This window comes from Schistocerca gregaria, chromosome 6 (assembly GCF_023897955.1).
Source record: "Schistocerca gregaria isolate iqSchGreg1 chromosome 6, iqSchGreg1.2, whole genome shotgun sequence".
Lineage (NCBI taxonomy): Eukaryota > Metazoa > Arthropoda > Insecta > Orthoptera > Acrididae > Schistocerca > Schistocerca gregaria.
The window spans coordinates 30,420,403-30,439,931 of NC_064925.1; the positions used below are offsets into that span (position 1 = coordinate 30,420,403).

The following is a 19,529-nucleotide window of genomic DNA, read 5'->3' on the forward strand; positions in this document are numbered from 1 at the left end:
GCACATCAGAGTCTCAAGAATGGAGAATAGCGCAGTTTGGTTTGCGGATGGGGGCGTAGCTCAGTTGGTAGAGCGTTCGCTTTGCATGTGAAAGGTCCCGGGTTCAAGCCCCGGCGCCTCCATGTTTTGTGGTCAGTGGATGCCAAGTGTTGATCGCGGCGAACCTAAAAGCACGCAAGATGTTGCAAAGCCAGCGTCACAGACTTGTATGATGCATACTGACGTAAGGAGAGCAAGATGTATGTGTGGGGACCGGCTGTCATCGAGTGCAGGTCTGTCTTAGGTATCACGGGCTTAACGTCATTGAAGTCTAGAGAGTGGACAACACGTTCGTCTTACTCAGAGCGGTGTCCGAATTCTATTTTCGACGTGATGCGTGCCACTTCCATTGTGGCCAACAAACTACGATTCAATACAGAATGCACGAAACCTGAAAGACACCCTCACAGATACATAGAGAGTAGTGTTTGTCTGCGGAATAATGGGAGTGCAAGCGTCTGTTACATTGATATTGCTGTATGTAGCACAATTTATCATGGAGGGGGGCGTAGCTCAGATGGTAGAGCGCTCGCTTAGCATGCGAGAGGTACTGGATCGATACCCAGCGCCTCCAGAATTTTTAACACCCCTACATGCGCACCTTGCCATGCAAGTGGAGTAATTCACAGCCAGCAGATGTGTCTAGGCAGATACAAGAGAACGATTAGCATCCACAATTGGCAAGCGAGCTGTTATTCGTGCGCAGGAAGCACCCTCCCCCAACTCCTACACTTAATTTACAAACAGTACAAGTGTTCCCATAACATTCTTAAGCCTACGTCGGAAAGATCTGCCTTACGCCGGGTTCACGTAAATCCCACTGCACATTCCTATTCTTTGCGTGCAGTCGCTGCTACTGGTGTTGCTAGTTGTGACTTCTGATAACAGATGCCGTAGCAATCAGTTCATGGAGTGATTTGTATGTTTTGCGATAGTCTGTCTCTGACAAGCAAGCACAGGTGACATAGGTGCGAACGCAGGAAGCTTGCAGCCCTCGCTGCCTGCAGACACCGAGCAGCCACACTAGGAGGGCGGCCTAAGCCGTAGGCGAAATGTGCTCATTCGCTTTGGGGCGACGTCGAACTATAAATGAGGCTGTCACTAGCGTGAGCGTCGTGTAAAGTCGTAAAAGTCGGCTACATGGGCGAGTGCCATGTTTGGGGAGCGTTTCGTAGTTTGCGCAGTGCAATGGAGACGTGGAAACTTGTTGTGGCCCAGTGTTTTGCAGTTGGACGACAAGAGTGGTACACAGTAGCAAAGAGCGAGCACTGAGTAACACGCGATCTAGTGTGTGCAGAATGGGGCTCGAGATGTGCTTGTTACCTCAGGTGCTGTGTGATTGTCGACAAGGAGTGAAAACGGAGCAATTTGTGACCCCCCTTTCAATTTAAGACGTTAAAAACAGACGGAATTTGCATTCGTAATACCAGAGCATCGAAACTACTTGGAACTCTTGTGTATATGAACGTGTCCGCGCCTTTGTACTCTGGTCCCTTCAGCGCTACAAACCAACCAAGCATCGTGTCCGTGCACATCAGAGTCTCAAGGAATGGAGAATAGCGCAGTTCGGTCGCGGATGGGGGCGTAGCTCAGTTGGTAGAGCGTTCGCTTTGCATGTGAAAGGTCCCGGGTTCAAGCCCCGGCGCCTCCATGTTTTGTGGTCAGTGGATGCCAAGTGTTGATCGCGGCGAACCTAAAAGCACGCAAGATGTTGCAAAGCCAGCGTCACAGACTTGTATGATGCATACTGACGTAAGGAGAGCAAGATGTATGTGTGGGGACCGGCTGTCATCGAGTGCAGGTCTGTCTTAGGTATCACGGCTTAACGTCATTGAAGTCTAGAGAGTGGACAACACGTTCGTCTTACTCAGAGCGGTGTCCGAATTCTATTTTCGACGTGATGCGTGCCACTTCCATTGTGGCCAACTACGATTCAATACAGAATGCACGAAACCTGAAAGACACCCTCACAGATACATAGAGAGTAGTGTTTGTCTGCGGAATAATGGGAGTGCAAGCGTCTGTTACATTGATATTGCTGTATGTAGCACAATTTATCATGGAGGGGGCGTAGCTCAGATGGTAGAGCGCTCGCTTAGCATGCGAGAGGTACTGGGATCGATACCCAGCGCCTCCAGAATTTTTAACACCCCTACATGCGCACCTTGCCATGCAAGTGGAGTAATTCACAGCCAGCAGATGTGTCTAGGCAGATACAAGAGAACGATTAGCATCCACAATTGGCAAGCGAGCTGTTATTCGTGCGCAGGAAGCACCCTCCTCCAACTCCTACACTTAATTTACAAACAGTACAAGTGTTCCCATAACATTCTTAAGCCTACGTCGGAAAGATCTGCCTTACGCCGGGTTCACGTAAATCCCACTGCACATTCCTATTCTTTGCGTGCAGTCGGCTGCTACTGGTGTTGCTAGTTGTGACTTCTGATAACAGATGCCGTAGCAATCAGTTCATGGAGTGATTTGTATGTTTTGCGATAGTCTGTCTCTGACAAGCAAGCACAGGTGACATAGGTGCGAACGCAGGAAGCTTGCAGCCCCTCGCTGCCTGCAGACACCGAGCAGCCACACTAGGAGGGCGGCCTAAGCCGTAGGCGAAATGTGCTCATTCGCTTTGGGGCGACGTCGAACTATAAATGAGGCTGTCACTAGCGTGAGCGTCGTGTAAAGTCGTAAAAGTCGGCTGCATGGGCGAGTGCCATGTTTGGGGAGCGTTTCGTAGTTTGCGCAGTGCAATGGAGACGTGGAAACTTGTTGTGGCCCAGTGTTTTGCAGTTGGACGACAAGAGTGGTACACAGTAGCAAAGAGCGAGGCACTGAGTTTGCATGAACAGTGGAGTGCAGAATGGGGCTCGAGATGTGCTTGTTACCTCAGGTGCTGTGTGATTGTCGACAAGGAGTGAAAACGGAGCAATTTGTGACCCCCCTTTCAATTTAAGACGTTAAAAACAGACGGAATTTGCATTCGTAATACCAGAGCATCGAAACTACTTGGAACTCTTGTGTATATGAACGTGTCCGCGCCTTTGTACTCTGGTCCCTTCAGCGCTACAAACCAACCAAGCATCGTGTCCGTGCACATCAGAGTCTCAAGGAATGGAGAATAGCGCAGTTTGGTTGCGGATGGGGGCGTAGCTCAGTTGGTAGAGCGTTCGCTTTGCATGTGAAAGGTCCCGGGTTCAAGCCCCGGCGCCTCCATGTTTTGTGGTCAGTGGATGCCAAGTGTTGATCGCGGCGAACCTAAAAGCACGCAAGATGTTGCAAAGCCAGCGTCACAGACTTGTATGATGCATACTGACGTAAGGAGAGCAAGATGTATGTGTGGGGACCGGCTGTCATCGAGTGCAGGTCTGTCTTAGGTATCACGGCTTAACGTCATTGAAGTCTAGAGAGTGGACAACACGTTCGTCTTACTCAGAGCGGTGTCCGAATTCTATTTTCGACGTGATGCGTGCCACTTCCATTGTGGCCAACTACGATTCAATACAGAATGCACGAAACCTGAAAGACACCCTCACAGATACATAGAGAGTAGTGTTTGTCTGCGGAATAATGGGAGTGCAAGCGTCTGTTACATTGATATTGCTGTATGTAGCACAATTTATCATGGAGGGGGCGTAGCTCAGATGGTAGAGCGCTCGCTTAGCATGCGAGAGGTACTGGGATCGATACCCAGCGCCTCCAGAATTTTTAACACCCCTACATGCGCACCTTGCCATGCAAGTGGAGTAATTCACAGCCAGCAGATGTGTCTAGGCAGATACAAGAGAACGATTAGCATCCACAATTGGCAAGCGAGCTGTTATTCGTGCGCAGGAAGCACCCTCCCCCAACTCCTACACTTAATTTACAAACAGTACAAGTGTTCCCATAACATTCTTAAGCCTACGTCGGAAAGATCTGCCTTACGCCGGGTTCACGTAAATCCCACTGCACATTCCTATTCTTTGCGTGCAGTCGGCTGCTACTGGTGTTGCTAGTTGTGACTTCTGATAACAGATGCCGTAGCAATCAGTTCATGGAGTGATTTGTATGTTTTGCGATAGTCTGTCTCTGACAAGCAAGCACAGGTGACATAGGTGCGAACGCAGGAAGCTTGCAGCCCCTCGCTGCCTGCAGACACCGAGCAGCCACACTAGGAGGGCGGCCTAAGCCGTAGGCGAAATGTGCTCATTCGCTTTGGGGCGACGTCGAACTATAAATGAGGCTGTCACTAGCGTGAGCGTCGTGTAAAGTCGTAAAAGTCGGCTGCATGGGCGAGTGCCATGTTTGGGGAGCGTTTCGTAGTTTGCGCAGTGCAATGGAGACGTGGAAACTTGTTGTGGCCCAGTGTTTTGCAGTTGGACGACAAGAGTGGTACACAGTAGCAAAGAGCGAGGCACTGAGTTTGCATGAACAGTGGAGTGCAGAATGGGGCTCGAGATGTGCTTGTTACCTCAGGTGCTGTGTGATTGTCGACAAGGAGTGAAAACGGAGCAATTTGTGACCCCCCTTTCAATTTAAGACGTTAAAAACAGACGGAATTTGCATTCGTAATACCAGAGCATCGAAACTACTTGGAACTCTTGTGTATATGAACGTGTCCGCGCCTTTGTACTCTGGTCCCTTCAGCGCTACAAACCAACCAAGCATCGTGTCCGTGCACATCAGAGTCTCAAGGAATGGAGAATAGCGCAGTTTGGTCGCGGATGGGGGCGTAGCTCAGTTGGTAGAGCGTTCGCTTTGCATGTGAAAGGTCCCGGGTTCAAGCCCCGGCGCCTCCATGTTTTGTGGTCAGTGGATGCCAAGTGTTGATCGCGGCGAACCTAAAAGCACGCAAGATGTTGCAAAGCCAGCGTCACAGACTTGTATGATGCATACTGACGTAAGGAGAGCAAGATGTATGTGTGGGGACCGGCTGTCATCGAGTGCAGGTCTGTCTTAGGTATCACGGCTTAACGTCATTGAAGTCTAGAGAGTGGACAACACGTTCGTCTTACTCAGAGCGGTGTCCGAATTCTATTTTCGACGTGATGCGTGCCACTTCCATTGTGGCCAACTACGATTCAATACAGAATGCACGAAACCTGAAAGACACCCTCACAGATACATAGAGAGTAGTGTTTGTCTGCGGAATAATGGGAGTGCAAGCGTCTGTGACATTGATATTGCTGTATGTAGCACAATTTATCATGGAGGGGGCGTAGCTCAGATGGTAGAGCGCTCGCTTAGCATGCGAGAGGTACTGGGATCGATACCCAGCGCCTCCAGAATTTTTAACACCCCTACATGCGCACCTTGCCATGCAAGTGGAGTAATTCACAGCCAGCAGATGTGTCTAGGCAGATACAAGAGAACGATTAGCATCCACAATTGGCAAGCGAGCTGTTATTCGTGCGCAGGAAGCACCCTCCTCCAACTCCTACACTTAATTTACAAACAGTACAAGTGTTCCCATAACATTCTTAAGCCTACGTCGGAAAGATCTGCCTTACGCCGGGTTCACGTAAATCCCACTGCACATTCCTATTCTTTGCGTGCAGTCGGCTGCTACTGGTGTTGCTAGTTGTGACTTCTGATAACAGATGCCGTAGCAATCAGTTCATGGAGTGATTTGTATGTTTTGCGATAGTCTGTCTCTGACAAGCAAGCACAGGTGACATAGGTGCGAACGCAGGAAGCTTGCAGCCCCTCGCTGCCTGCAGACACCGAGCAGCCACACTAGGAGGGCGGCCTAAGCCGTAGGCGAAATGTGCTCATTCGCTTTGGGGCGACGTCGAACTATAAATGAGGCTGTCACTAGCGTGAGCGTTGCGTAAGCGTCGTGTAAAGTCGTAAAAGTCGGCTGCATGGGCGAGTGCCATCTTTGGGGAGCGTTTCGTAGTTTGCGCAGTGCAATGGAGACGTGGAAACTTGTTGTGGCCCAGTGTTTTGCAGTTGGACGACAAGAGTGGTACACAGTAGCAAAGAGCGAGGCACTGAGTTTGCATGAACAGTGGAGTGCAGAATGGGGCTCGAGATGTGCTTGTTACCTCAGGTGCTGTGTGATTGTCGACAAGGAGTGAAAACGGAGCAATTTGTGACCCCCCTTTCAATTTAAGACGTTAAAAACAGACGGAATTTGCATTCGTAATACCAGAGCATCGAAACTACTTGGAACTCTTGTGTATATGAACGTGTCCGCGCCTTTGTACTCTGGTCCCTTCAGCGCTACAAACCAACCAAGCATCGTGTCCGTGCACATCAGAGTCTCAAGGAATGGAGAATAGCGCAGTTTGGTTGCGGATGGGGGCGTAGCTCAGTTGGTAGAGCGTTCGCTTTGCATGTGAAAGGTCCCGGGTTCAAGCCCCGGCGCCTCCATGTTTTGTGGTCAGTGGATGCCAAGTGTTGATCGCGGCGAACCTAAAAGCACGCAAGATGTTGCAAAGCCAGCGTCACAGACTTGTATGATGCATACTGACGTAAGGAGAGCAAGATGTATGTGTGGGGACCGGCTGTCATCGAGTGCAGGTCTGTCTTAGGTATCACGGCTTAACGTCATTGAAGTCTAGAGAGTGGACAACACGTTCGTCTTACTCAGAGCGGTGTCCGAATTCTATTTTCGACGTGATGCGTGCCACTTCCATTGTGGCCAACTACGATTCAATACAGAATGCACGAAACCTGAAAGACACCTTCACAGATACATAGAGAGTAGTGTTTGTCTGCGGAATAATGGGAGTGCAAGCGTCTGTGACATTGATATTGCTGTATGTAGCACAATTTGTCATGGAGGGGGCGTAGCTCAGATGGTAGAGCGCTCGCTTAGCATGCGAGAGGTACTGGGATCGATACCCAGCGCCTCCAGAATTTTTAACACCCCTACATGCGCACCTTGCCATGCAAGTGGAGTAATTCACAGCCAGCAGATGTGTCTAGGCAGATACAAGAGAACGATTAGCATCCACAATTGGCAAGCGAGCTGTTATTCGTGCGCAGGAAGCACCCTCCCCCAACTCCTACACTTAATTTACAAACAGTACAAGTGTTCCCATAACATTCTTAAGCCTACGTCGGAAAGATCTGCCTTACGCCGGGTTCACGTAAATCCCACTGCACATTCCTATTCTTTGCGTGCAGTCGGCTGCTACTGGTGTTGCTAGTTGTGACTTCTGATAACAGATGCCGTAGCAATCAGTTCATGGAGTGATTTGTATGTTTTGCGATAGTCTGTCTCTGACAAGCAAGCACAGGTGACATAGGTGCGAACGCAGGAAGCTTGCAGCCCCTCGCTGCCTGCAGACACCGAGCAGCCACACTAGGAGGGCGGCCTAAGCCGTAGGCGAAATGTGCTCATTCGCTTTGGGGCGACGTCGAACTATAAATGAGGCTGTCACTAGCGTGAGCGTCGTGTAAAGTCGTAAAAGTCGGCTGCATGGGCGAGTGCCATGTTTGGGGAGCGTTTCGTAGTTTGCGCAGTGCAATGGAGACGTGGAAACTTGTTGTGGCCCAGTGTTTTGCAGTTGGACGACAAGAGTGGTACACAGTAGCAAAGAGCGAGGCACTGAGTTTGCATGAACAGTGGAGTGCAGAATGGGGCTCGAGATGTGCTTGTTACCTCAGGTGCTGTGTGATTGTCGACAAGGAGTGAAAACGGAGCAATTTGTGACCCCCCTTTCAATTTAAGACGTTAAAAACAGACGGAATTTGCATTCGTAATACCAGAGCATCGAAACTACTTGGAACTCTTGTGTATATGAACGTGTCCGCGCCTTTGTACTCTGGTCCCTTCAGCGCTACAAACCAACCAAGCATCGTGTCCGTGCACATCAGAGTCTCAAGGAATGGAGAATAGCGCAGTTTGGTCGCGGATGGGGGCGTAGCTCAGTTGGTAGAGCGTTCGCTTTGCATGTGAAAGGTCCCGGGTTCAAGCCCCGGCGCCTCCATGTTTTGTGGTCAGTGGATGCCAAGTGTTGATCGCGGCGAACCTAAAAGCACGCAAGATGTTGCAAAGCCAGCGTCACAGACTTGTATGATGCATACTGACGTAAGGAGAGCAAGATGTATGTGTGGGGACCGGCTGTCATCGAGTGCAGGTCTGTCTTAGGTATCACGGCTTAACGTCATTGAAGTCTAGAGAGTGGACAACACGTTCGTCTTACTCAGAGCGGTGTCCGAATTCTATTTTCGACGTGATGCGTGCCACTTCCATTGTGGCCAACTACGATTCAATACAGAATGCACGAAACCTGAAAGACACCCTCACAGATACATAGAGAGTAGTGTTTGTCTGCGGAATAATGGGAGTGCAAGCGTCTGTGACATTGATATTGCTGTATGTAGCACAATTTATCATGGAGGGGGCGTAGCTCAGATGGTAGAGCGCTCGCTTAGCATGCGAGAGGTACTGGGATCGATACCCAGCGCCTCCAGAATTTTTAACACCCCTACATGCGCACCTTGCCATGCAAGTGGAGTAATTCACAGCCAGCAGATGTGTCTAGGCAGATACAAGAGAACGATTAGCATCCACAATTGGCAAGCGAGCTGTTATTCGTGCGCAGGAAGCACCCTCCTCCAACTCCTACACTTAATTTACAAACAGTACAAGTGTTCCCATAACATTCTTAAGCCTACGTCGGAAAGATCTGCCTTACGCCAGGTTCACGTAAATCCCACTGCACATTCCTATTCTTTGCGTGCAGTCGGCTGCTACTGGTGTTGCTAGTTGTGACTTCTGATAACAGATGCCGTAGCAATCAGTTCATGGAGTGATTTGTATGTTTTGCGATAGTCTGTCTCTGACAAGCAAGCACAGGTGACATAGGTGCGAACGCAGGAAGCTTGCAGCCCCTCGCTGCCTGCAGACACCGAGCAGCCACACTAGGAGGGCGGCCTAAGCCGTAGGCGAAATGTGCTCATTCGCTTTGGGGCGACGTCGAACTATAAATGAGGCTGTCACTAGCGTGAGCGTCGTGTAAAGTCGTAAAAGTCGGCTGCATGGGCGAGTGCCATGTTTGGGGAGCGTTTCGTAGTTTGCGCAGTGCAATGGAGACGTGGAAACTTGTTGTGGCCCAGTGTTTTGCAGTTGGACGACAAGAGTGGTACACAGTAGCAAAGAGCGAGGCACTGAGTTTGCATGAACAGTGGAGTGCAGAATGGGGCTCGAGATGTGCTTGTTACCTCAGGTGCTGTGTGATTGTCGACAAGGAGTGAAAACGGAGCAATTTGTGACCCCCCTTTCAATTTAAGACGTTAAAAACAGACGGAATTTGCATTCGTAATACCAGAGCATCGAAACTACTTGGAACTCTTGTGTATATGAACGTGTCCGCGCCTTTGTACTCTGGTCCCTTCAGCGCTACAAACCAACCAAGCATCGTGTCCGTGCACATCAGAGTCTCAAGGAATGGAGAATAGCGCAGTTTGGTCGCGGATGGGGGCGTAGCTCAGTTGGTAGAGCGTTCGCTTTGCATGTGAAAGGTCCCGGGTTCAAGCCCCGGCGCCTCCATGTTTTGTGGTCAGTGGATGCCAAGTGTTGATCGCGGCGAACCTAAAAGCACGCAAGATGTTGCAAAGCCAGCGTCACAGACTTGTATGATGCATACTGACGTAAGGAGAGCAAGATGTATGTGTGGGGACCGGCTGTCATCGAGTGCAGGTCTGTCTTAGGTATCACGGCTTAACGTCATTGAAGTCTAGAGAGTGGACAACACGTTCGTCTTACTCAGAGCGGTGTCCGAATTCTATTTTCGACGTGATGCGTGCCACTTCCATTGTGGCCAACTACGATTCAATACAGAATGCACGAAACCTGAAAGACACCCTCACAGATACATAGAGAGTAGTGTTTGTCTGCGGAATAATGGGAGTGCAAGCGTCTGTGACATTGATATTGCTGTATGTAGCACAATTTATCATGGAGGGGGCGTAGCTCAGATGGTAGAGCGCTCGCTTAGCATGCGAGAGGTACTGGGATCGATACCCAGCGCCTCCAGAATTTTTAACACCCCTACATGCGCACCTTGCCATGCAAGTGGAGTAATTCACAGCCAGCAGATGTGTCTAGGCAGATACAAGAGAACGATTAGCATCCACAATTGGCAAGCGAGCTGTTATTCGTGCGCAGGAAGCACCCTCCTCCAACTCCTACACTTAATTTACAAACAGTACAAGTGTTCCCATAACATTCTTAAGCCTACGTCGGAAAGATCTGCCTTACGCCAGGTTCACGTAAATCCCACTGCACATTCCTATTCTTTGCGTGCAGTCGGCTGCTACTGGTGTTGCTAGTTGTGACTTCTGATAACAGATGCCGTAGCAATCAGTTCATGGAGTGATTTGTATGTTTTGCGATAGTCTGTCTCTGACAAGCAAGCACAGGTGACATAGGTGCGAACGCAGGAAGCTTGCAGCCCCTCGCTGCCTGCAGACACCGAGCAGCCACACTAGGAGGGCGGCCTAAGCCGTAGGCGAAATGTGCTCATTCGCTTTGGGGCGACGTCGAACTATAAATGAGGCTGTCACTAGCGTGAGCGTCGTGTAAAGTCGTAAAAGTCGGCTGCATGGGCGAGTGCCATGTTTGGGGAGCGTTTCGTAGTTTGCGCAGTGCAATGGAGACGTGGAAACTTGTTGTGGCCCAGTGTTTTGCAGTTGGACGACAAGAGTGGTACACAGTAGCAAAGAGCGAGGCACTGAGTTTGCATGAACAGTGGAGTGCAGAATGGGGCTCGAGATGTGCTTGTTACCTCAGGTGCTGTGTGATTGTCGACAAGGAGTGAAAACGGAGCAATTTGTGACCCCCCTTTCAATTTAAGACGTTAAAAACAGACGGAATTTGCATTCGTAATACCAGAGCATCGAAACTACTTGGAACTCTTGTGTATATGAACGTGTCCGCGCCTTTGTACTCTGGTCCCTTCAGCGCTACAAACCAACCAAGCATCGTGTCCGTGCACATCAGAGTCTCAAGGAATGGAGAATAGCGCAGTTTGGTCGCGGATGGGGGCGTAGCTCAGTTGGTAGAGCGTTCGCTTTGCATGTGAAAGGTCCCGGGTTCAAGCCCCGGCGCCTCCATGTTTTGTGGTCAGTGGATGCCAAGTGTTGATCGCGGCGAACCTAAAAGCACGCAAGATGTTGCAAAGCCAGCGTCACAGACTTGTATGATGCATACTGACGTAAGGAGAGCAAGATGTATGTGTGGGGACCGGCTGTCATCGAGTGCAGGTCTGTCTTAGGTATCACGGCTTAACGTCATTGAAGTCTAGAGAGTGGACAACACGTTCGTCTTACTCAGAGCGGTGTCCGAATTCTATTTTCGACGTGATGCGTGCCACTTCCATTGTGGCCAACTACGATTCAATACAGAATGCACGAAACCTGAAAGACACCCTCACAGATACATAGAGAGTAGTGTTTGTCTGCGGAATAATGGGAGTGCAAGCGTCTGTGACATTGATATTGCTGTATGTAGCACAATTTATCATGGAGGGGGCGTAGCTCAGATGGTAGAGCGCTCGCTTAGCATGCGAGAGGTACTGGGATCGATACCCAGCGCCTCCAGAATTTTTAACACCCCTACATGCGCACCTTGCCATGCAAGTGGAGTAATTCACAGCCAGCAGATGTGTCTAGGCAGATACAAGAGAACGATTAGCATCCACAATTGGCAAGCGAGCTGTTATTCGTGCGCAGGAAGCACCCTCCTCCAACTCCTACACTTAATTTACAAACAGTACAAGTGTTCCCATAACATTCTTAAGCCTACGTCGGAAAGATCTGCCTTACGCCAGGTTCACGTAAATCCCACTGCACATTCCTATTCTTTGCGTGCAGTCGGCTGCTACTGGTGTTGCTAGTTGTGACTTCTGATAACAGATGCCGTAGCAATCAGTTCATGGAGTGATTTGTATGTTTTGCGATAGTCTGTCTCTGACAAGCAAGCACAGGTGACATAGGTGCGAACGCAGGAAGCTTGCAGCCCCTCGCTGCCTGCAGACACCGAGCAGCCACACTAGGAGGGCGGCCTAAGCCGTAGGCGAAATGTGCTCATTCGCTTTGGGGCGACGTCGAACTATAAATGAGGCTGTCACTAGCGTGAGCGTTGCGTGAGCGTCGTGTAAAGTCGTAAAAGTCGGCTGCATGGGCGAGTGCCATGTTTGGGGAGCGTTTCGTAGTTTGCGCAGTGCAATGGAGACGTGGAAACTTGTTGTGGCCCAGTGTTTTGCAGTTGGACGACAAGAGTGGTACACAGTAGCAAAGAGCGAGGCACTGAGTTTGCATGAACAGTGGAGTGCAGAATGGGGCTCGAGATGTGCTTGTTACCTCAGGTGCTGTGTGATTGTCGACAAGGAGTGAAAACGGAGCAATTTGTGACCCCCCTTTCAATTTAAGACGTTAAAAACAGACGGAATTTGCATTCGTAATACCAGAGCATCGAAACTACTTGGAACTCTTGTGTATATGAACGTGTCCGCGCCTTTGTACTCTGGTCCCTTCAGCGCTACAAACCAACCAAGCATCGTGTCCGTGCACATCAGAGTCTCAAGGAATGGAGAATAGCGCAGTTTGGTCGCGGATGGGGGCGTAGCTCAGTTGGTAGAGCGTTCGCTTTGCATGTGAAAGGTCCCGGGTTCAAGCCCCGGCGCCTCCATGTTTTGTGGTCAGTGGATGCCAAGTGTTGATCGCGGCGAACCTAAAAGCACGCAAGATGTTGCAAAGCCAGCGTCACAGACTTGTATGATGCATACTGACGTAAGGAGAGCAAGATGTATGTGTGGGGACCGGCTGTCATCGAGTGCAGGTCTGTCTTAGGTATCACGGCTTAACGTCATTGAAGTCTAGAGAGTGGACAACACGTTCGTCTTACTCAGAGCGGTGTCCGAATTCTATTTTCGACGTGATGCGTGCCACTTCCATTGTGGCCAACTACGATTCAATACAGAATGCACGAAACCTGAAAGACACCCTCACAGATACATAGAGAGTAGTGTTTGTCTGCGGAATAATGGGAGTGCAAGCGTCTGTGACATTGATATTGCTGTATGTAGCACAATTTATCATGGAGGGGGCGTAGCTCAGATGGTAGAGCGCTCGCTTAGCATGCGAGAGGTACTGGGATCGATACCCAGCGCCTCCAGAATTTTTAACACCCCTACATGCGCACCTTGCCATGCAAGTGGAGTAATTCACAGCCAGCAGATGTGTCTAGGCAGATACAAGAGAACGATTAGCATCCACAATTGGCAAGCGAGCTGTTATTCGTGCGCAGGAAGCACCCTCCTCCAACTCCTACACTTAATTTACAAACAGTACAAGTGTTCCCATAACATTCTTAAGCCTACGTCGGAAAGATCTGCCTTACGCCGGGTTCACGTAAATCCCACTGCACATTCCTATTCTTTGCGTGCAGTCGGCTGCTACTGGTGTTGCTAGTTGTGACTTCTGATAACAGATGCCGTAGCAATCAGTTCATGGAGTGATTTGTATGTTTTGCGATAGTCTGTCTCTGACAAGCAAGCACAGGTGACATAGGTGCGAACGCAGGAAGCTTGCAGCCCCTCGCTGCCTGCAGACACCGAGCAGCCACACTAGGAGGGCGGCCTAAGCCGTAGGCGAAATGTGCTCATTCGCTTTGGGGCGACGTCGAACTATAAATGAGGCTGTCACTAGCATGAGCGTCGTGTAAAGTCGTAAAAGTCGGCTGCATGGGCGAGTGCCATGTTTGGGGAGCGTTTCGTAGTTTGCGCAGTGCAATGGAGACGTGGAAACTTGTTGTGGCCCAGTGTTTTGCAGTTGGACGACAAGAGTGGTACACAGTAGCAAAGAGCGAGGCACTGAGTTTGCATGAACAGTGGAGTACAGAATGGGGCTCGAGATGTGCTTGTTACCTCAGGTGCTGTGTGATTGTCGACAAGGAGTGAAAACGGAGCAATTTGTGACCCCCCTTTCAATTTAAGACGTTAAAAACAGACGGAATTTGCATTCGTAATACCAGAGCATCGAAACTACTTGGAACTCTTGTGTATATGAACGTGTCCGCGCCTTTGTACTCTGGTCCCTTCAGCGCTACAAACCAACCAAGCATCGTGTCCGTGCACATCAGAGTCTCAAGGAATGGAGAATAGCGCAGTTTGGTCGCGGATGGGGGCGTAGCTCAGTTGGCGCATTCTGGCTTTAGCCGTCGCCGCGGTCGGACGTGCTTGTTGTTTACTCCGCGTACGTTAGCGCTATCGCCGGTGTTTGGTGTTTACGTGGAGTTAGCTGTACATTTTCGCTGTTATTTTTTGAGTGGTGTCTCTGATAAGTGTTTTTATAGTGCTTTCGTCCGTTCCACGTCTCGTGCTTCGCCGCAATTTCGGTTGTTGCCGGAATTTCGTCGGAACCGACGACCATGTCTGACGCCGTCAGGAAGAACACTTTAGTCTTCTCGTTCGAGAAAGAAACACGGCCGGTCCAACCCACTGCGCTGGAAATCCACGATTGGCTGACTGAGGTAATCGGTATAACTTCTGACTCTGTTCATACCACGCAATTAGATGCTGAAAAATACTGTGTTTTTGTTAAATTTCTGAACTCAGTGACAGTCGATAAGTTGCTTGCAAAATGGGGTAATTCCGTCGAATTTGTTCATCGAGACGGTTCAAAAAGTAATGTCTCTGTACGAAAAGCTGATATCATGTACACCAATGTCAGGATTTTGAATGTTCCAATTGAAATTGATAATCAGTTGATCAAGGACGCTCTATCTAAATATGGCGAAGTTAAATCTATCTATAACGAAAGATGGTCGAAGCTATACAAGATACAGTGTTTTAATGGCATTAGATCCGTTGAAATGGAGGTGAAAGCCAACATTCCGTCCCATATATCCGTTGCAGGCCATAAAGCACATGTTGTGTATTCTGGTCAGGAGCGCACGTGCAATATTTGCAATGAGACAGGTCATTTCCGACAAGATTGTCCGCGCCGTGTTTTTGTTCTTCGGAACAATCTAACACAGCGTCAAAAACTGACCCTCAGCGATGTCTTACCAAATAGCACTTCCCTTCTTTCGGTTAACGACAGTGGTGCATGTACTTCTGCAGTGCCCGCCATAACTACTACGGAGTTCCCTCCCCTGAGCGTCATTACATCACACCCTTCTGTTCCCGATTGCGATCTCCAGAATAAGAAGCGACCGTTGGAAACGACCGATGACGGCTCGGACGGCGAGTCCGCCCGTAATTCGCCTTCCACCCGCAAGCAGAAGCAGTGTAATGCGGATGTGCTCGAGGAAACAAACAGTACATGTATTGACGTGACGACAGCCGCTGAGGCAACCCGGCCGCTGTCGGCGGCTGAACAGGTACAAACGGTCCACGGAGGGGACGCAGTAACGATTGTCGCGGAGACGGAAGAGGCGCACTCCGAAGCACAAGAGGTGACGGAGCGGAACCCAACTCAAGAACTTACAGACCCACAAACCGCCGACTCAGTCAGTGCTCTGGAGCTAGTGACGGAAGAACAAGGAAATGGCACTCGTAAAAAGGACGCTGTTGAGGCAGCTTCGGTCACAACGGTGGTAAAGATAGACAATCCGAATGACGGCGCGTTGAACCAAGATGTCCGAAGACGCCGACTCAAACCGCATCCTAATCTCAAAGCTTCCCGTAACCAAAGCAAACAACAACCAGCACAAGAGGAAGCGACGGCCAAGAACGTCTTGTATGAAATCATCACGGAAAGACCTAAGGAGGTACCTTCAAGTGACATTAGTGATGCAAAGCCCCTCGGTAAAACTAAAACCCGAGATGTTCGGAATCCTGCACCAAAATGAGGCTGTAAGATGAAAAAAAAAAGGATTTTGTTGAACCAGTTTCATTTCTAATTGTACTACTGTCTTAGTCATATTTCAGAGGAACCAGATGAAGTGTTTACCGAGCTTCAAATACTGACTATTCTTTTAGATGTTTGTTTAAGCGGAGTCGTTTCTCCCTTCTAGAAGCTGCACGTCTTTTTTTTTTTTTTTTTTTTTATTAATATTTTGTTATCTTTTTAATCACTTATTTACTTTTTATGCAAACTAAATGTCCCAGGCATATACAATTACGACTATCAATATTAACAGGATTACATCCGTGACTAAAGTTACAGCGCTCAAGGATTATTTATATGAGTCAGGGACGGACATTGCTTTCCTACAGGAAGTAGTGCTGACTAATCTTACAGTGCCTGGATATTTGGCGATTTTAAATGTCTCACTTGACACCAACGTCGGTACAGCAATTTTAGTCAGGGAGGGGATTCCTGTCTCGGATATCGAGAGGTTGGACTCCGGCAGAGCGATAGGTATAAAAGTCTTTGGTTCTACCCTTATCAATCTGTATGCCCCTTCTGGCACATCCAATAGAATGGAAAGAGCACAGTTCTATAAAGAAGAAATCATTTATTTATTACGGAAAAACCCAAAAGATCTTATAATAGGCGGTGATTTTAATTGTGTGATAAATAAGAAAGACCAGGTTCCGAATTTTAATAACTGCATTGAACTGAAGCGTTTCGTCACTGTTTTACAGCTTAAAGATGCTTGGGAAATAATGTATCCCACATTTGTGGCATTTACATTCCTAGGTCCTCACTCACGTAGCAGGATCGACAGACTCTACATATCGCAAAGTCTAGTTAGCTCCTTCATTAAAGCAGAGACGATTCCAGTTTACTTTTCTGATCATAGCTCCGTGCTAGCTTCCATCAACCTTACTGCGCAACCCACTCGCCGTTTTAGAAGTTCATGGCACCTTAATACGTCACTGATGCAGGACGACGGATTAGAAGAAAGTTTGACAGAAGCGTGGGCATTGTGCCTCCGCTCTGCAGATAGACACGTCTCCGTACTAGACTGGTGGTGCAACAGGGCAAAGCCTAAACTGAGAAAAGTTCTCATCCAGTATAGTGTACAACGATCGAAAGACTTGAAAAATTCCATAGAATTTTATTATACCATGCTGCGAAATTTATATGAGCAGGCGAACACTTCCAACGTCCGTCTGGCAGATATCAAGCAAACTAAGGCCAAATTGCTCAGTCTTAAAAGACAGCAGATGGAGGGTCTGAAATTAAAATCCAAGGCTAAGACAGTCGTGGAGGATGAACATGCTTCCTTGTACCATCTACTGAAGCACGAAAGAAACAGGAGACGCACCTTCATTGATGGACTTCAGTCTGAAACTGGCGAGACACTCACGACTCAGAGAGACATCGTCAATGCAGTGCACAAATATTACGAAGACCTATACACTGCCAACCCGGTATGTGAAGAGTCCTTCGATGAGTTCCTTAGTTACATAGCTCCACAGGTCTCGGACGAGGAAAACGAAGACCTTCTCGTTGAGTGTACTAACGAAGATATCCACAGAATCATCTGCAAATCTCCTCTGAGGAAATCGCCGGGACCGGATGGTTTGCCTGTTGAATTTTATAAACGATACTGGCCACTGATTGGTGACATGTTTACCCGAATGACGAACGAGGTGCTTCAGGGAAAGCATTTACCTGCTGTTTTTAAAGAGAGCACAATAGTACTAATCCCAAAAAATGCTGCAAAAAGAAACCTCAACAACTTTCGTCCTATCTCCCTGTTAAACTCCGATTATAAAATCATCGGCAGAATTTTAAACAACAGACTCTCACAGTTGGCCAAAAAGATAGTAAGTCCATACCAGTCCTGTGTGCCTACCAAGAGCATTTTCAAAAGCATAGCTGAATATAGAGATATAATTGCAATCACTGCTGTGACCACCATAAAATGTGCTATCATGTTTATTGACTTCCAGAAAGCATTTGATCGTGTGGATCATAGATTCCTTAGTGCCACACTGAACAAAATAGGTTTTAATGAGCGAGTCGTAAGTGTGATCAGAAATGTTGCAACAGGCATCAGCGCTTGTATATCAGTTAACTGCCAGAGGACAAAGCAGATTCAGATCAGGCGCGGCGTTCCTCAAGGAAGCCCCCTCTCCATGTTCCTATTCGTGCTTTCATTAGAACCTTTCCTCCGCAGTGTTCATGCCACTCTAACTGGCATCACATTATCTGGTCACCGAACAGTCATAAACGCCTATGCCGATGATGTCGGAGTCGTCCTGCGAAATCCCGACGACATTTTGAAATTGGAAACGCTAATTAAAAAGTACTGTAGAGTCTCCGGAGCAGGTGTCAACGCAAACAAAAGCAAACTCCTAAACCTGCGGGGTTTTCAACATACCACCTTAGCCTGGGCCACAATGGTCACCCAATGCAAAGCACTAGGAATAACACTGACACCTTGTCCGTTAAAAATGGCAGCTATCAATTGGAGAAATACGTCGGGACAACTTCTTGGAACAACAAGAGAAAACCTCCACCGTAACATGAACCAAGTTCAGAGGGTGATTTTCATTAACCACTGCATTCTCTCCAGGAGTTACTTTATAGCACAGATCTTCCCACTACCGAAAATGATTGGAAAAAAGATAATGTCTACCATTGCCAGCTATCTTTGGAGAGGGGATATATTCAGAGTCGACGCAAGAACTGCGACCTTAGATCCCAGGAATGGAGGTTTGGGGTTAGTTGACATCAGAAATAAGGCGTCTGCGCTTTTTATAAAAAGGACCGCCACTATCCTTAGCGACCACGCTGATAGCATTACAACTAAATTATTTGAAGTTGTCAGGCCTGCCAGTTTACAGGCGCCGGTGAATGTGCAAACAATAAATAACCGGCTCCAGTACGTTCGTGTATATTTTGTGGAATTCAGCTATCTCGGCGGTGTCATCATCAACTCACGACGGATCACGGCCCGCGATATTCTGTGCCATCGAAAGAAAATGGAGGGGAGAAACAAATTGGAAAGTAAATACCCACACACTGATTGGGACGCCATATGGAAAAATATTAATATGCGTGGTCTACCATCGGACGTCAAGTCAGCGTGGTATAAAACAGTGAATGAGACCGTAAGCACCAATGAAAGGTTACATGCAATCGGCGTTAGCGACACGAACCTATGTCTCAAATGTAAATTGATCGACACGTTAGTGCACAGATTCACGTGCGGTGGCAATCTACAACTCTGTAATTGGATTAGGGAACAACTGGCTTTTCTTACGAGATCTTCGGTGGAAAATTTTCCCCCTGTTACATTCCTCAGGCCTCAGACTTGCTATTTTCCAGCAGCAAAAAACAACTCGGTCCATTGGTTAATGGGACACTATGTGAATTACGTAATTAATCACCTGGGAAATGACAATTCCACTGATTTTTACATGTACTTGAAGTGTGCTTTTTATACCGCCCTGAAATATAAAGACCACAAGAAAAACTACGGCAATATGCTTAAAATTGTATTCGAGCGACTGGGCATTGGTTGACAAGCCAACGAGATAAACAAAAATCGTTTATTTAAGCGAAACGACGCTTAAACAAAAACAATTGGGGAGAAGTACAATTTTACAGTTTCATATTACAATCACTTATCCTCTGCTGGCAAAGAA

The 19,529-nt window shown here is 48.3% G+C and overlaps 17 non-coding genes across 17 annotated transcripts; all 17 read left to right on the plus strand.

The window, feature by feature from the left end:
• Nucleotides 1-49: 49 nt before the first annotated feature.
• Nucleotides 50-122, plus strand: Trnaa-ugc (transfer RNA alanine (anticodon UGC)). The gene has a single exon. It is a non-coding gene; the product is annotated as a tRNA-Ala (tRNA).
• A 1,495-nt stretch (nucleotides 123-1,617) lies between these two features.
• Trnaa-ugc (transfer RNA alanine (anticodon UGC)) lies at nucleotides 1,618-1,690 on the plus strand. The gene has a single exon. It is a non-coding gene; the product is annotated as a tRNA-Ala (tRNA).
• A 413-nt stretch (nucleotides 1,691-2,103) lies between these two features.
• On the plus strand, nucleotides 2,104-2,176 carry Trnaa-agc (transfer RNA alanine (anticodon AGC)). Its single transcript has one exon. It is a non-coding gene; the product is annotated as a tRNA-Ala (tRNA).
• A 1,006-nt stretch (nucleotides 2,177-3,182) lies between these two features.
• On the plus strand, nucleotides 3,183-3,255 carry Trnaa-ugc (transfer RNA alanine (anticodon UGC)). The gene has a single exon. It is a non-coding gene; the product is annotated as a tRNA-Ala (tRNA).
• Nucleotides 3,256-3,668: 413 nt separating this feature from the next.
• Trnaa-agc (transfer RNA alanine (anticodon AGC)) lies at nucleotides 3,669-3,741 on the plus strand. The gene has a single exon. It is a non-coding gene; the product is annotated as a tRNA-Ala (tRNA).
• Nucleotides 3,742-4,747: 1,006 nt separating this feature from the next.
• On the plus strand, nucleotides 4,748-4,820 carry Trnaa-ugc (transfer RNA alanine (anticodon UGC)). Its single transcript has one exon. It is a non-coding gene; the product is annotated as a tRNA-Ala (tRNA).
• Nucleotides 4,821-5,233: 413 nt separating this feature from the next.
• Nucleotides 5,234-5,306, plus strand: Trnaa-agc (transfer RNA alanine (anticodon AGC)). The gene has a single exon. It is a non-coding gene; the product is annotated as a tRNA-Ala (tRNA).
• Nucleotides 5,307-6,323: 1,017 nt separating this feature from the next.
• On the plus strand, nucleotides 6,324-6,396 carry Trnaa-ugc (transfer RNA alanine (anticodon UGC)). The gene has a single exon. It is a non-coding gene; the product is annotated as a tRNA-Ala (tRNA).
• Nucleotides 6,397-6,809: 413 nt separating this feature from the next.
• Nucleotides 6,810-6,882, plus strand: Trnaa-agc (transfer RNA alanine (anticodon AGC)). Its single transcript has one exon. It is a non-coding gene; the product is annotated as a tRNA-Ala (tRNA).
• A 1,006-nt stretch (nucleotides 6,883-7,888) lies between these two features.
• On the plus strand, nucleotides 7,889-7,961 carry Trnaa-ugc (transfer RNA alanine (anticodon UGC)). The gene has a single exon. It is a non-coding gene; the product is annotated as a tRNA-Ala (tRNA).
• A 413-nt stretch (nucleotides 7,962-8,374) lies between these two features.
• On the plus strand, nucleotides 8,375-8,447 carry Trnaa-agc (transfer RNA alanine (anticodon AGC)). Its single transcript has one exon. It is a non-coding gene; the product is annotated as a tRNA-Ala (tRNA).
• Nucleotides 8,448-9,453: 1,006 nt separating this feature from the next.
• Nucleotides 9,454-9,526, plus strand: Trnaa-ugc (transfer RNA alanine (anticodon UGC)). The gene has a single exon. It is a non-coding gene; the product is annotated as a tRNA-Ala (tRNA).
• Nucleotides 9,527-9,939: 413 nt separating this feature from the next.
• Nucleotides 9,940-10,012, plus strand: Trnaa-agc (transfer RNA alanine (anticodon AGC)). The gene has a single exon. It is a non-coding gene; the product is annotated as a tRNA-Ala (tRNA).
• Nucleotides 10,013-11,018: 1,006 nt separating this feature from the next.
• On the plus strand, nucleotides 11,019-11,091 carry Trnaa-ugc (transfer RNA alanine (anticodon UGC)). Its single transcript has one exon. It is a non-coding gene; the product is annotated as a tRNA-Ala (tRNA).
• A 413-nt stretch (nucleotides 11,092-11,504) lies between these two features.
• Nucleotides 11,505-11,577, plus strand: Trnaa-agc (transfer RNA alanine (anticodon AGC)). The gene has a single exon. It is a non-coding gene; the product is annotated as a tRNA-Ala (tRNA).
• Nucleotides 11,578-12,594: 1,017 nt separating this feature from the next.
• Nucleotides 12,595-12,667, plus strand: Trnaa-ugc (transfer RNA alanine (anticodon UGC)). The gene has a single exon. It is a non-coding gene; the product is annotated as a tRNA-Ala (tRNA).
• Nucleotides 12,668-13,080: 413 nt separating this feature from the next.
• Nucleotides 13,081-13,153, plus strand: Trnaa-agc (transfer RNA alanine (anticodon AGC)). Its single transcript has one exon. It is a non-coding gene; the product is annotated as a tRNA-Ala (tRNA).
• The last annotated feature ends 6,376 nt before the right edge of the window (nucleotides 13,154-19,529 follow it).